We start from the raw sequence: 8,083 nt of genomic DNA, 5'->3' as shown, positions 1-8,083 counted from the left end.
GACAGACAGTGAAGTCCTGGAGAGAGAAGGTGGGGGGAGGAAGAAAGGAGTGGGGAAGAGATCTTCCTGGAGACTGGGTTGATAGTTCCTTTGGTAAAGTCTGTGCCTTAAAAGATTGGAACCCCGGGCTGGAGAGATGGCTCAGCGGTTAAGAGCACTGACTGCTCTTCCAGAGGTCCTGAGTTCAATTCCCAGCAACCACATGGTGGCTCACAACCATCTGTAATGGGATCTGATGCCCTCTTCTGGTGCGTCTGAAGACAGCTACAGTGTACTCATATAAATAAAATAAATCTTTAAAAAAAAAAAAAAAAGATTGGAACCCCAAGCCACCTAAAAGCCAGCCTGGTGGCCTCATGTTTGTAATGTCAGCATTGGAGAGGTAGGGCATGGGGATCCTTGGGGCTCGCTGGCCACACGACCTAGCCTAATGGTTGACCACTGAGAGACTTCGCCTTGAAAGATACAAGAGTGGGGTTTAGCGGTTAAGAGCACAGGCTGTTCTTCCAGGGGACCCTGGTTCAATTCCCAGCACCCACAGGGCAGCTCGCAACCATCTGTAACTCCAGTTCCAGGGGATCTGATGTCTTCATATAAACATACATCTAGGCAAAATACCAGTGCACGTTAAATGATAACTAAATGTGTGTGTGTGTGTGTGTGTGTGTGCGCGTGTGTGAGTGTGCGTGTGTATGTGTGTGCCTGTGTGTTTGTGTGTGTGTGCCTCTGTGTGTGTGTGTGTGTGTGTGTATGTGTGGTGTGTATATATGTATATGTGCCTGTGTGCATTTATGTGCCTGTGTATGGCTATGTGCACCTGTTCATGTGTTCGTATGTATGTGTGTGCCTGTGTGTGTGTGCCTCTGTGTGTGTGATGTATGTGTGTGTGAGTGTGTGTGATGTATGTGTGTGTGATGTGTGTGTGTGATGTGTGTGTATGTGTGTGTGTGCCTCTGTGTGTGTGTGTGGTGTGTGTGTGTGTGTGTGTGTGTGTGTGTGTGTGTGTGTGTGTGTGTGTGTGTGTGTGTGTGTGTGTGTGTGTTAGAAACAGAGACAGACAGAGAGGAAGAGGAAAGGGGTGGTGCCTGAGAAACAACAAGTTTGTCTATCGCACACAGACACACACACACACACACACACACAGACACACACACACACACACTCAGAAACCTTGGTTCATGCAGAAGAAGAAAACTCACTTGGTTGCTCTGATGCTGCCAGCATTTCACAGAGCTTTCTTCGTTTTGCAGCCTTGGGCTTTACAGGAATGAAAAGATAACAGAGTCACTCAGGCTGCTCCCCTCGACCTAATGCCCCGCTCCCCCAACTACCTTCCCACTCCTCCTCACCTCCTCATGATTGAGTCTGAACACTTTACCAGGGTCCCTCCTGATCTCTCTCTCTCTCTCTCTCTCTCTCTCTCTCTCTCTCTCTCTCTCTCTGTTCATCTGTGCGAGTGCATGCATGCGCATGTGTAAGGGAGGGTATCCTCACTACGAAGCTCTTGCTGGCCCGGAACTTGCTATGTACACCAGGATGGCTTCCAGTTTGCAGTTTCCGGGCTTCCAGGCATACACCGCCATGCCTACGTTCCTCTGTATTTCCTGGCAGCCTTAGGCTTCCTTTAGCCGACTCCACGTTTATCTGTCAACATCAGCTTTCATCATGCACTTTCTGGAAGGTTCTTCCCTGCCTTTCAGCAGAGAACACCTTCTCAGAAGTCTCTGTGCCTTCCATGGTGTCAGATGATGTCATTCTCTCCTGAGCTCCCCTGGGGCCCAGCACTTTCAAAACACTCAACAAACCAGACTGCCTGCCTTCTAGAACGGGAGCCCCAGGGGAGCCTGGGTCAGGCTGGTCTGTCCACTTCCCTGTGAGGCTCAGGAGAGGTGTGCTAAGTGGGTTCATGTCTTTTTCAGCCTTGACCTTCCCATCCACATGGCTTTCCAGAGTCCCCAGAGTCTCTAGAAACACATCCCGAGTAGCAGTGTTGCCAATTCTGCCCCTGTCCCTTGTGGCAATTGAGAAACCATGTGGTTTAGTTTAAGGCAGGTGCAGCTTTAGTGATTTCCAGTGCGACTGTGTCACTCACAGGCTATGTGTATATCTTACTTTCTTTTGTTTTGTTTTTGTGTCTTTATTTTTGCCTGCTTTTTGTTGTGTTTTTTAAATAGGGCCTCACATAACCCATGCTAGCCTCAAACTCACGACATAGCTGATGCTGGCTTTGAACCCCTGATCCTCCTGCCAATCCCCTCCTAAATGCTAGAATTGCAGCCCTGAGCTACCACATTTGACTGTGCAGTTTAGGTTGGCCTGGAACTAAGATCCTCCTGCCTCAACCTCCTTCCACAAGTGCTATAACCACAGGCCTGCATCACCACACCCAGCTTATCTCTGATATGTGGGGAATCTGTGACTGAGCTTCCAGAAACCCAGCACAGCCTGGCACCAGCCACCAGGTCCGACTTCTGTTTCTCTCTCCTAACCCTTTTCTGAAACCTTCAGACACAGGTAGCCCCTCGAACCCCAAGGCCACCTGGCCACTTGTAACTGGCCCTTCCTTCTTTCTCTTGTATCCCAGCACCAGATAGGACAGGTGCCTTGAAGATATTTACCACAGTGAACCAACTGCAGCAGCAGCTTCTGGAACACATGGGTGACCAGGCCTTCCTGCCTACCCCGGGCAGGCAGAACGCCTGGAGATTAGGCATTAGGAGCCCTCACAAGACCAAGGCAAGGAACTAAAGAAAGGACCCAGAGTCAGGCGGTGATGGCACACACATTTAACCCCAGCAGAGGTGGGCAGATTTCTGAGTTCGAGGACAGAATGGTCTACAGAAGAAACCCTGTCTCAGAAAACCAACAAAAGGATCCAGATTTTACTGAGGAATGAAGAGGAGAGAGAGGCTATGAAGAAAACTTGTAGCTCAGAGGGGAGAAGGAAGCTTGAGGAAGCACAGAGCCTAGATTCTTCTCTCTCTCTCTCTCTCTCTCTCTCTCTCTCTCTCTCTCTCTCTCTCTTTTTCTTTTTTTCAGAGCTGGGGACTGAACCTAGGGCCTTGGGCTTGCTAGGCAAGCCTGGATTCTTCTCTTATGTACAGGGTTGGAGACTCTTAGTTGACCCCAAGGGTCACCAGTGCACGACTGAGTATCATCTGGCACTCTCTGTCTTAAAGACACCAGTATCTCTTAAAACTAGCCTTTCTGTTTCCGCTCTCCCCGCTCTCCCCAGGTCTCATGTTGCCCAGACTGTCTTCATTTTATATATAGTCCCCGATGACCTTGAAGTCCCAGTCTTCCAGTCTCGACCTCCCAATGCTGAGATCACAGGAATGCATACCTGTGTCAGGTTTCTGTGGTGCTAAGGATAGGACCCAGAACCCAGGACCCAGGACCCAGGATCCTGAGCCTCATGGGGAACCAGGCAGTGGTGCACTGGGGAAGTGAACAGACCAGCCTGACCCAGGCTCTCCTGGGGCTCTGGTTCTAGAAGGCAGGCAGTCTGGTTCGTTGAGTGTTTTGAAAGTGGAAGTACTGGGCCCCAGGGGAGCTCAGGAGAGAATGACATCATCTGACACCATGGAAGGCACAGAGACTTCTGGGAAGGTGTTCTGTGCTGAAAAGCAGGGAAGAACCTTCCAGAAAGTGCACAGCTGGCTTGAGGCTAGCGTGGGTTATGTGAGGGTTAATAGAGTGGTAGATCATCACTCTACTAACTCAACTACCTTCCCAGTTTTGAGGCAGGGTCTCTATGTAGCCCAGGCTTGTCCCAAACTCTTTCTTTATAGTAATGAGTTTATTTACTTATACTGCTTTTTTATTACAGCTATTTATTTGGGGGTAGGGCATATCCTACTGTATGGGTGTGGAGGTCAGAGGCCATCTTGTAGGAATCAGTTCTTTTTCCTCCAGGTGGGACCCAGGGCCTGAACTCAGGGCATTCCTGGTGGCAAGCGCCTTTACACACAGAGCCACCATACCAGCCCCACTCAAACTCTTTACCCGTCTGCCTCAGTTTCCCAAGTGCTGGGATTGTAGGCCTGCACCACCACACCTGGCTCTCTGTGTCTTGTCTGCATGAGGGCCATCAAGACTACCTTCTATGTCTGTCTCCCTGTCATGTATTTGTCCCATGTGAATGCTTTAGGTCATAAGCGCTCCAAGTGTCCACCACTGTCCTGGGCGGGGGGGCTTCTTTGGTGTCGGTCTTGTCGGTCTTGTCGGTCTTGTGAGATGGGACGCCCTAGAGCTTCGTCACCGATGACGAGCATCCACCCTCGTTCCAGGGGAGCCTTCAGCTGATGAATAAGACTTGATTTGTCCCTGAACCATCACCACCCCCATTCATTCCATTCAAAGGCTTTCGCTCCAAATGGTTCATCTGACGCCACCGGGTGCGGTGGGGCCCCCTCGGAACTCCACTTCCACATGTGGAGGATGTGCGTCCTCTCCTGTGATGCTCTCCAGGGTGATGAGCTCTGACGTGGGTTCAAGCCTATTCAGGTGCTGTTCCGCCCTGTGATTTTTCTCCTCTCTATGGCTGTTCGCCTCCATCCATGGAGCTTCCTCCCCCCTGCATTCACTGGGAGTCTCTCCAGTATGAATTATGGAGTGAATGGAAATTTTCCCTTATTCAGAGTCTTCAAAGATCCCCACTCTGTGCAAATTTGTCGGTTTTCTGCTGAATCCCATCCAAACGTCTGGGCAGAGCAGCCCAGCGTGAGGACGCGGCTGAGTCCTAGTTTGCTTTCTGTCGCTGTCATAAATACCACGAGCAAAGGCAAGTGGGGAACAAAGGAGGCCATTTGTCCCACAGGCTCAGGCCATCGTCTAGAGACCCCAGGGCAGGCCCTGGAGGCTGGAGCTGACGCAGAGAGGCCTTGGAGCAATGTGGCTTGCTTCCCTGGCTTGGTTCACCTTCCTTCCTTACACAGCCCAGGGCCATCTCTCTAGCCCAGACTGCTCTCAAACTTGCCATTCCCCTGCCTCAGCCTGCTGCTTGCTGGGATTACAGGTAAGAGGCAGGCACCTCTCGTTCTGTTTCATACCTGCCAAAGCCCACCTCTTCCCGAAAGCCCTCCAGGATTCCTTGAGCCTATACATTGACGGCTTCCGCGAGGATTGGATGTCCACAAAAGCTCTCTCCATCTATGATCTGTTTATACTTTTTTCCCTTCTCTGACAGACAATATTTGAAGGAGAGCCACGCCTTGCCCTTCGCATTCTCCACGGAGCCTTCACTGCCAAAACACTGAGGAAAGGCCTTGGTAGCTGTGTGTCACTCTGGACTCTGTGGTACAAGGAGATGGCTCTGGCCGTTTGCCGCTGAGGATGAAGTTCTCCTTTTCCAGATGGTTTTCACACAGGGTGGTAGGGGATTTCATATTGCTTCATCTTCTACCCTAGCCCTGACCCTCACCACCAGGCAGCCCAGCCATATTAGCTGAGAAATCCTTACAGGGGCAGGAGCCCCTGTCCCCTCCCCTCTGCTAAAAGATGTCATTAATTAGAGTTGTGCTAGGACATAGGAGTGACCTTGGGAAGGGGCACTTGGTGAGTAAGCAAGAATGGGCACCGGTGTGTCTACTCACCACGCCCAGGTTGCAGGGGAAGATGGTTCACTAACCACTCACAGGGTGACCTTGGAGGTCTGCAGGCTCAGCTCCCATGGCGCCTAGACCCATTCCTGTCCAGGAAAGGGTAACTTCCAAACTTAGCAGGCAGACAGTTTATGGAGAAGTACACTGAACTGTCTCCCGAGGGGCCGCAGGCAAAGGTCATATCCCTTCCTTTCCACACATGGCTGAGTTCTGGGTTCCAGCAAGGAGAGAACTCACCTTCCATGTTGGCTATGACATTTTCTTATCAGGTATAAAAGGAGGGGTAACGGCAAATGTCTCTAAACCTCAAGTTCCCATAAGGCCACAGCCCTCCTTCCAACGGTCTTTTAAAGCAAGTACGCTAAGGGATGGAGATGTAGCTCAATTGGTAAGGTGCTTGCCTAGCATGCAGAGAGCCCTCCGCTCCCTTTTGCGATGCTTCAGAAACCAGGTGTGGCTGCGCGTTCTTGTGATCCCAGGACTTGGGAACCTGTGGGCAGGCCGCCTCGCGATCTGTTTTCTCCAGTGCCCCATACTCTAGCTCGGGAATGTGTTGCTAGGATGCAGTCTGTACTGAGTCTCTAGACAGTGTCTCCAGTTGTCCCCATAATGACTGTCCCAACCCTGTCCCCATAATGACTGTCCCAACCCGCATTGAACGAGAAAGGGCACCGACGAGGAGAGGAGACAGAGAGGGAGAACGCACAGGCCCTTGAAGGAACAAAGGCCTGGGCTGAAAGGTAGTCCTACATCCATCCAAAAGAGAGCACGGGGCTTCTAGGAGCCTACTCAAGACCTTAGTCTAGAGCGCTGCTGATCTTGGCAGCACACGCCTGTAGTCCCAGCACTTAGGAGACAGAGGCGAGGCAGGGCACTCAAGAGTTCAAAGTCATCCTCGGCTACAAAGTGAGTTTGAGGATAGCCTGGGCAACACGCTTGAAATCCTTTCTCAAAACAAACAAACAAAAAAAAATGTGTAGGCCCCATGCTGCATTTCTCATTGCCCTACTTCCTGTTCTGAGGTTCCCAGCAGGACACCCGGATGTTGGTTTGAGCCAGCTGTGTCTTCATTGAGGTCTCTGACTGCCATTCTGTCCTCCCCATCTGCGTGAGAGACTCTCATCGGAGTACCTGACTTGTAAGTGCTCACAGTGACCTGTGGGGCCCAGGCAGTGTCTCACTGAATCCTCTCAACACGATTTAGAATAAGTCTTTTGTGGGCCTCTGGTTACAGCTGAGGGGAATAGATGGAGAGAGCTTTGCTCAGCTCGCTCGAATGCATGAGGAGCCAGCACTCAAATCTTTACCTTCCCTGCAACCGTGACCTCAAAAGTCCTAGTGTTGGGTTGTAGGAATTTCACTTCCGTTTGCTGGGATAGGCAACCCGCTTTCGGGACTCGGTGGCCTTTTGAAAATGGTACTCCTTCCACACTCTCTTCTTCAGCCTGCCCAAACCTATCTAATGCTTTACAGGAACATATGTGCTTGTGAGAGACATGAGCTCCCTGCCAGCAGACACTAGCATATCTGCTGTGGGAATTGAGGGGATTCTTGAATTGGGGCAGATTCAAGAGTCTCTAGTTATGCCATCAACTCCGCAAGTCAGGCATTGTTGTGGTTTATTTCTGCTCCACTACGTCTGGGACCTCCACTAGATTGGCTGAAAACTGTGGACATGGTCCCAGTAGGGCTTTGTGTCGAGAGCCTTCATTGTGTCTGCCAGCTGGGTCCCTCTTCTCCCTGTGATGTCTGCCATCTGGGGCCCAGATGTGTAAAGTGGCTCTGGTGCACGGGCCCCTTGTGTCTCTACCTTCTTTTACGTGTCCACTCTGCTCAGGAGAGCAGCCTCCCTCATCATACGCTGTCTGGGCCGTCAGAGCCCACACTATCTATAGCCCTTTCTGCTGCGTTCCACTTTACCTATTCTACTTCTAGCCAGTGCTTCCTAGATACCAGCGCCACATATTACAAGATCTGCCTCTGTGCATGCATACGATTCTGTGGGCCCAAACCTAATACAGGCTGGCCTTCGAATGGCCTTTGAAGTCATGAGTCAAAAATGGAAAGAAACCCAATCAGGCCAGTTAGATTCTCCTCCTGTCCCCCCTCCCCACTTGAAATCTGAACCTAAATCAGACAGGTTGGTAGTGTGTAACAAAGTGATAAGTAGGGCTTTGATGGTCGAATGTTCTGGCCAAAATCACAATGAAGGAGGAAGTTACGGAGAGCGTCATGATACGGAGAAAATCCACTTACTGTGGAAGAAGGAAAAATAAAACTGTCTTTGGAACAGAGGGAAAGAAGGGAATGCTTTGTGTAGGTCATGGCCCATAAGCTACCCTGGAGCTCAAGGGAGCCCATCTTCACAGCGATGCAGTGTGAGTCACTGCACCAAACTTGTGGGGTTTTTTGCTTTTGCTGTTGATTGCCATAGTAGTGGTCATGTGATTCGATTCTGCTGATACAGTGATGGAGAGATA

Source organism: Rattus rattus, chromosome 16 (assembly GCF_011064425.1).
Source record: "Rattus rattus isolate New Zealand chromosome 16, Rrattus_CSIRO_v1, whole genome shotgun sequence".
Taxonomy (NCBI): Eukaryota; Metazoa; Chordata; class Mammalia; order Rodentia; family Muridae; genus Rattus; species Rattus rattus.
Note: the sequence above shows the minus strand (reverse complement) of the source record.